Genomic DNA, 8,565 nt, shown 5'->3' with positions numbered 1-8,565 from the left:
TTCAGGACGAACAGTCTTAAGACGCGAGCAGTGTGACGTGTCGCGCTAGCTGGACGCCCCGCCCCCGGGAGCTGACGCGCCGAGCGGTGCCGAAGTGAGCCGAGCGGAGCCGAAGCGAGCCGAGTCCCAGCATCCTGGTAGCTATGCAACGTGAGTTAACAGCGGTGACGTCACCATGGGATACCGCTGTTGCTAGGCAGTAGTAAACAACTCCGAGACAGCTTTGCTAGCCACACGGCACAAGACAACAATGGTGCCTATTACGTGGCTGTTTTCTGAGTTGTCCGGAACGAGGCTAGATACGGAGCAGCGAAGACTATTCACAGTTAGTTCCGAGTTAGCCAGCATATATATATATATAATAGAATATTCTGCAGTTTATATATAATAAATGCGTGAAGAAGTTATTAACTTACTTATTTACTCTTGGATCTGAGCCCTTCTGGAGGAGCCGCCAATTCTGCAGCTACTCAAGAATTTCCCAGAATTTTATGGAACCCGAAGGTTCATTACCGTGTTTACAAGAGCCCTCCAGTGGTCACTATCCTGAGCCAGATCAATCCAATCCATACCACACAAATATAGATAATTCAAAACAATGTCTTGAAAAAAATAAATTTCCAATGGTTGTAAGATTTTTTGACAAGAACATGGTATTTTTAAATACAATTTGACCTGAAAGCAAACATTTTTACTAGCGTTTAAGCTCTTAAACCCTAACTTTTATCATTCCTTTCTGGTGCATTAACTGAATGCTGATTTTGAAGTATCGAAATATCACTGTTTCGTATTCATTCGTCGTAATAGTGAACACAATGACATTTAACATTATCTGGCACTGAAATATTATGTATGGTAATCATCTATCTTGCCGGTCACGGTAGCCGAGCGGTCTAAGGCATGTACTGTCTTCGCTCGCTCGGAAGCCGGGATCGTCGGTTCGAATCCCACTCAGGGCATGGATGTTTAGTTTGTATGTGTGCGTTTTTCTGTGTTTGTGTGGAGGTAGAGGCCATGCGACGAGCTGATCACCCGCCCAAGGGGTCCTACCGAATGTGTAAGATCTAGAAAAACCAAAGTGAACGGAGAAGTTCATGGAGGTAGACCTAGGCCCACTGGGGCTGTAGCGCCAAGGGGAAAAACATCTACCTTTCCTTACTTTTTAGAATATTATCCCTGAATTCGCTGAAGACCTATTTACTTCAAACTCGTCATTACATACTAATACTTGTACTGTTATGTAACGAATTCCAAAATGAAAGCATAATTTCGTGTCGCATTGTATGTTACATGATTTAAACCTTCGGTAGCTATAACACAAACCAATCAGTGAGATATATAAAGCTTCTTAAAATTCTAGCTAAGTCACTATAATAATTATTAGCATATTGTGATCATCTTCCTAGCAGTAATTACTTCGCCCATGCAACGACAATCAAATCGGGCACAGTTATAATTACATCAGTGTACTGGGATTTGATCCATCAAGTTAACACCCTTCGTCAGATGAAGTGTGCCCATTTTACATGTATTTCCCTTTCATCGTTCAGAAAATATGGATAGCTTCATTGTATATACAGAAATAGCAAAGGCTTCCTATTGTAACGTTAAAATTATATTCTAGAGATTAATTATTTTTTAAAATGACTTTTCATCTGGATTTAATTGAATGTATGTAAGAGAATGTTTTACATAGATTGCGTTATGTGATCGCAGGTACAGAATGAAACACAGGTGTTTAAAATATGTGAATGATGAAATATACCTGGAAAGAGATTATGTAGCTTCGTAATATAAGAAATAAAACTGACAATGCAATTTAAATATGGAATATGATGGATTTATTTTAACCATAAATACGAATATTAACCTACCTAATGAACACATTATAACTTAAGCCAACAACATTTCTTTGTTACAGCATATCGAGTCTGTTATTGAAACACGAACTTTACTCATGAAACGAATGGGATATGTAGCATATATGACTAATATGTTCATCGGCTACCTACCTATATCTATATCTATTTATCGAGCCATCTAGCCAACCAGCCATTTGTCTATGGCTCTACAGCCCTTTGTTGGACCTTGGCTTCTTACTCAGTTCCTTAATCCTATACACAGTCGGTAGGACTCTTTGGACGGGGGGATCAGCTCGTTACAATGCCGATACCTACACACAGAACAACATAAACACTGAATAAACACACACAAACATCCATGCCTCGAATGGGATTCGAACCCATGATCCCAGCATTCGAGCGAGCGAAGACAGTTCACTCCTATGATCGGCTGTATATCGTTAACTGATGGGAAATATAAAACGTAGGGACACATCAGATAATCCAGCAATAGACAGGGGCATAATACATAAATGTATTTCTACTTGACTGCGATAACAAGCCTTAGGCGTCATTAAAAGACGAGAATGTTGTGATTAACTGATTAACTTCTCAAGAAATTTTCCGTTCATGTGTTCCTCTAAAGTGATCAAAAAGAAAACTTACTCAAATTTAAGGCGAGAACATCCTCCTTACGTGAAGCGAAACTTGCAGGAATATTTCATATCCATGCGAAGAAGCGGATTCTGAAAAATAAACATGAGGAAGCACATGATTTAGAGTACTTACGTAAGAACATATGCTTACATGTAAGAACTTCCATATATGTACCTAGGTGTATATTGCCTCTAATGTGGCAGCTCCCTTCCCCTACAGGATACAGTAAATACTTCAGCGAACGTTCTCCTATAGTGGATAAACATTGCAGATCATTTTCTTGGAGATGCCAGTTTCTAATATCGACTTGAAGTCTGCGATATTTGAGATTTTCCTACTATATCAAGCAAAATTCTTTGACAGTGCTTTAAAACAGACAATGTCCTCCCCGAGTCAACATCCACAATCAACTTACCATTTGAATCTATACAACCTATGTGGCTTTTAAAGGCCATTAAAAATATATTGAATGACAAGACCTAACAAGAGATGCAGGGTAGTTTACGTCTCCTGCGTCATATAATTAGTTTAGCTTCCATATGTAAATTATTTTAATGCATGATCAATAGAAAGAGAATTAAATCATGTCTGCATGCTCAGGGAGGCCACTTCGAAATTTTACTTAAGTGTAAAATGTTAAATACTGTGACATGTCAACGCATTGGCAGGCAACGGCTTGATAAACACCCCTCGCTACTCGCTCGCAACCGCAGAACACCGGGTTATGCAACCAGTTTCTAGTGACGTCACTCACCAGTGGATAGAGACCACGTGACGTGTTTTCTGTAGCTTCGCGCCGAAGGTCTGTAGTAGACAACAAAGGTCGTCTGCAGTCAGTCGTAAGCTGGAGGAATGTAGAGCAATTGAGTAAAGATTAGGACAGAGGAGTACACAGTAACTAAAGACGAAATAACAAGAAGACTTCATAGTGTTTTGAAATGCAAGTTTCTGTGTTGAGATCCGTTGCCTGCTGCGTGTTAATTGGTGAACTGTAAAATGTGTAAATCAACGATAGCACTGTATTGACTCTAATTAAGAGAGAGAGTGTGTAACCGAGGTGCTAATAAATACAATTATCCGAACTAGATCCCGTTATTTTCGCCACGCATACCACCCAACACGTGACAGTACTTTTTCAGGAAAACAACTTACATGTCCACAAATCATTCTTAAATTTTAAAATCCACGCTCCATAAAAACGAGAATCGAAATGTGTTTGTGGCCTCAGGAATGACCTCCCGAACTATGAGCATAATGTGATGAAACTTTCTGTAAACACAGTCTTCAGAAAATCAATTCTGAATCCGAATAGGACATAGAAACGCCAAAGTAAAATGATAAAAACTTGACTGTGCAACAATTTCAGGCTATACACTGACACTTATCAAATTATCATGTTAATATTAATGTTACCTATCTAAATATCTACCCATTTACCTATCTATCTACTTATCTACCTATCCACCAACCCATCCATTCATCTATTTATGACTCTACAGTCTTTTTGCTGGACCTTCGCCGCCTTTCCACATTATTAATCTTATTCGCAGTCGGTAGGGCTCCTTGGCAGGGGGATCAGCCTGTCGCAAGAGCGTTACCTACAGACAGGACAACACAAATATAGAATAAACGCAAACAGGCATCATTGCCTTGAGTGGGACTCGAATTCACGACCTCAGTGTTCAAGCGGGCGAAGACAGTTCGTGCCTTAGCCCGCTGGGCCACTGTGATCGGCAGAGACAAGTCTGCTGTACTGAATCTCTTGGATTTACTTTAAAAAGTACAGCGAGAGAATGATTGTTATGTAGCACTGCAGTAAAAGAATTGTCAACAAGTACCCACCCGTTTACCTAGTTCCGGCATGATGTCAGATTGTTTCTTTTTAAGACAACAGCTGTTGGTGAAGTATCTGAAGGTCACAGGGTCCCTCTAAGTGATCTCGACCTTGATAAATATTTAGAAACTTAACATTTGCTCATGGTTACCTAACAAAGAACTAGAGGTCTCTACTCTCTGACGGCTGCAGCAGGACATCCGGTAAGTGGAATGAATGAAGACAATGCGTTTCTCCAGATCATAGCTTTCAAAAGTTACGAAATTCTCAGGAAAAGCTAATGGGATGCTATTCCAGTTTACACTTATGGGCAACTTATTCTATCTGCTTTATTGTCGCTTGGTACTCGTAAAGTTTTCCTGGGCCAAATGAAATAAGCACAAAGCCATGAAGACGTACGGGGGATTTGAGGTGTAGACTTATTAATCTTGATCTTGGCATTAGATGGATAAGTGGTCAACTTCACTTTCTTCACTTTCCGGCCGTTTCATCCCAGGTAACCACTGGTTAGGAGGCTGGTTGAACTCCGGAGGCGGCCTGGGCGCTGTGGAATGGTGAAAAATTTCTCTCCCTGCCTGAAAACGAACCCCGTCAGGCCTCTAGCTTATCGCTATACCGACTGGGGATAGGAGCGAACCCGTAAAGGATTGGCATTACAGCCCTCCATTATCCTTGTGGAGGTATAGCTCCATTCGTTCTTAACCTTCGGCATTAGGTGGAAGAGAGTGGTTGACATCGCCTACCGATCGCTTTACCCTCGAGGAAACAACTATCGATACTGGTTGGATAGGAGGCCGGCTGGGCACCAGTGTTGGTCTGGGCGTGGTGGTCTAAAGGAAGAACTCCAGATCTCCGAAAGTGCAGCCCGTAGACTAATCCCAATACCAATTCACTAATTCTCTTCCTTGGACTACTTTATATATTTTATATGATACTAGAATAATGGGGGCACGGGGTAGGGTAGTTGGTTGCGGCACTATGCTATAAGCCAGAAAGTCGCGGGTTCAAGTCCCGATGAGGTGGATTTTTCAACTGACTTAATACTTCCAGCCGCACTATGGCCCTGGGGTCGACTGAGCCTCTTAACAGAAATGAGTACCAGGAAACTTCCTGGGGGTAAAAAGCGGCCAGTCGGGGCGTAAGGCTAACAACCTCACAGCCATCTGTGAGCCGACTGTCTAGAGATAATGTGGGAGCCACGACGTCTCACAATCTATGGGCCTCCCCGGTCGGTTACAGAGACAATTTTACCTTTACCTTTCATCCTAGAATCTATCCCCTACCAGCATCTGTTTCGTGGGTATTCTTACGCTTAATATTAATAATAGTATATTGTTATTATTTATATTATTCACTTTCATTTTTTACATAGAATGAACGAACATTCTGACAGTGCGGTCTGAGTCAAATTCTGTGATCTTTCACTATTGCAGTTACAACAGACTTACATAAGGAATTAATTATTTTTAAAAATTATTATCGTTACTATTATTATTTTTGAATGATATTTGTATTAAATCTGTTTTCTCGCCCTGCGCAACAACCAGGAATGGGGGTGTTTTAGAACATGTATGAGAAGAACATTTGGACCTATGAAAGAGCACATAAAAGAACATTTAAGATATTTACTCTAACAAGAGTTTAAAAATTTTTACTCTTCACCAGACATATTTAAGGGGGGTTACCAGCCTAGCAGTAACTTACTGAGGGATGAGAACGGTGATCTGCTTGCAGAGTCCCACAACATTTTGAAAAGGTGGAAGAACTACTACTCTCGGTTATTGAACGTACATAGGGCCAGTGATGATAGGCAGACAGAAATCCATACAGCTGAGCCACTAGTACCTGATCCTAGCCCATCTGAAGTTGAAATTGTTATTGCAAAATTGAAAAGTTATAAATCGACAGGTAGTGATCAAATTCCGGTAGAACTTATTCAATCAGGAGGCGAAATTGGGTTTAAACTCAAATTATTTACAGGTAGAACTTCACGAAAATTCTAGAAAGTACACAGTTTTCCTTTTTGGTTCTATTGTGTATCAGTACAAGAGGGTCCCTTACGATCCCAAGGGCTCTTAAGCTGACCTTGGGAAGTGGCACTGAAACCTATATGGTTTTCTACGTTAATGACATTCTGGTTCACTGTCGCACATTCGAGGGGCATTTGATGCATCTCGACACGACCATTCAATGATCAACCAAAGCCGGATTCACTTTAAATGCTGTGGAATGCCGTTTTTACCGGGAAGAAGTGAAGTTCCTGGGTCATTGTATTAATGTGATCAAACCAAGGAAGACAAGATTCCAGGACATACAATACGTATTTGAGAGCAGAGAGTTACACAACATTTTATTTGGAAAAGCTCAAGAAATGAGACCACTTGTGAGACTTCTGGGTATTGCATTTACTTGAAATAACAGAATGTGATTATGCAAAATGGATTCAATGATCCAGCGAGAGGGTCCAGAGGCGCACCCTGCTAATCAGAATGAAACGAAAAGCTTCTTAAGTGGCTGGAAATTTATTCAGCAATTTAGCGACTGTGTAGTTAATTTGAAATTTAAACTCCAGCGTAACTGCACGCAACACTCCTTGCCCTTCCCATGAAATGGGACCACCTCTGAAGTAATGGCAGTATATTAAATGGCTGTTGCTACTCTACTGCAATTGTCCACGTTAGCATGGCCAATTTGTGATGGGCAATCATTTTGAATACCCGAAGTTGCCGGTGTTGGTCAGGGCAATCTGCTAAAGGCTATGAGCTACACTTCTAACGGGCCCTGATATGTATAGTTTCTTGAATAACAGGACTTAAGTAAAGAGTCTGAAATGGAAATACGCCACCTCAGGAGAGAACACAACCCACCAACTCACACATGCGCCTCGAGAGGGCTTATTAACAATTTAAGCAACAAGAAAAGACAGAAGTTTCTTGGCCCATTAATTTTAACGCCTGATGATGACCACATTGGTCGAAATATAGAGTGATGGACTTTTAAAGAGAATATATTTTAATAAATTTTATAGAACATAGTGTTGCACGTGAGACTGTAAAAATCCAATTAACACTAATTGTTCGAACCTTGTTCCACAGAGTTTTCTTTATTCACATTGAAGTGATTTAGTATAGTAGATCACTTCTTGATAAGCTGATAGTCCTTCAGCTGACACTGAAATATCTCATAGACTATGGAATCCGGATATTCACTCCACTCTTGGAAAGAAATTGCCGCAGGACTCTATCCTAAATCAGATACATCCAATCCACTTCTCCAACAATTTTATGCAAACAATTCGTAGAATGTCAGTATTTTTACCGTGAAATCTAGTGGTCAGAATTCCTGGTTACAAATCCAGAGGTCCCGGGTTCGATTCCCTACTCTACCAGATTTTCTGTGATGTAGTGGGTCTGGAACGGGGTTCACTCAGCCTCGTGAGGATAATTGAGGAGCTACTTGAATGGATAAGTAGCGGCTCCGGTCTAGAAAACTGAGATTAACGGCCGTGGGAATCCGTTGCGATTACCACGCGACACCCTCTAGCCGCTAAAGTTTGCACTAACTTTGCCGACAAGCCGCGGTCACTCGGTCGGCATAGTCTGCTTGCGGACTAAAGACCAAGGATTAGTTTGTTTGTATATATCGTGCTCAACAAAAGTCTGGAGGACCGCAACTTGTTGGATGTCCACGACTGCTACCTCCATACCTGAAGGCCGGGTGCTGTGCATGCCGTAATTTAGTTGTTCCCCCAGTGTGGGGATTAGCACACCTGCCTGCTTTGAACTACTGATTTTATTCCCAATCAGGAGGCCGAAATACTAATGCGTGTTCTTTGAGACAGATACTGGGAAAATACCTCAAAATATGCCACTACCCAACCTTTACGCTTCATTTTAAGTTAATAAAGCGTAAGTCTGTATATTTATGGCGAAAGGATTCATGATTTGTTCTCTGCATCAAACGTACAATCAAAGAGGATATGCTGAGTGAGAAGGGGCGCAAGGCACACACATAAACCTCTTTCGTCATAAACTATGACAGGAATAGACCAATTAGGAAACATAAATGGGAGGATAATATTAAAATGAATCAAAAGAAGTGTGGTATACGAGGTAATGAAGCTTCAATTTCCGTAGAGAATGTGTCACTGATTACAAGAAGCTGTCAGCTTCTGAAGAAAAAATCTAATACGGAAAATTGTACACACATGTAATCCTCGCATTTAACTAATGT

At 40.9% G+C, this 8,565-nt stretch overlaps 1 long non-coding RNA gene across 1 annotated transcript in view; it reads right to left on the bottom strand.

The window, feature by feature from the left end:
- Window positions 1–2,511: 2,511 nt before the first annotated feature.
- LOC117283122 overlaps window positions 2,512–8,565 on the bottom strand; it is a 114,420-nt gene continuing 108,366 nt past the window's right edge. The window contains exon 3 of the long non-coding RNA XR_004514137.1: window positions 2,512–2,587. This is a non-coding gene — a long non-coding RNA (uncharacterized LOC117283122). The remainder of the gene's footprint in view (window positions 2,588–8,565) is intronic.

The sequence above is a fragment of the Cryptotermes secundus genome, unplaced genomic scaffold, assembly GCF_002891405.2.
Source record: "Cryptotermes secundus unplaced genomic scaffold, Csec_1.0 scaffold177, whole genome shotgun sequence".
Taxonomy (NCBI): Eukaryota; Metazoa; Arthropoda; class Insecta; order Blattodea; family Kalotermitidae; genus Cryptotermes; species Cryptotermes secundus.
Note: the sequence above shows the minus strand (reverse complement) of the source record. Positions and strands in the feature narration are given on the sequence as shown.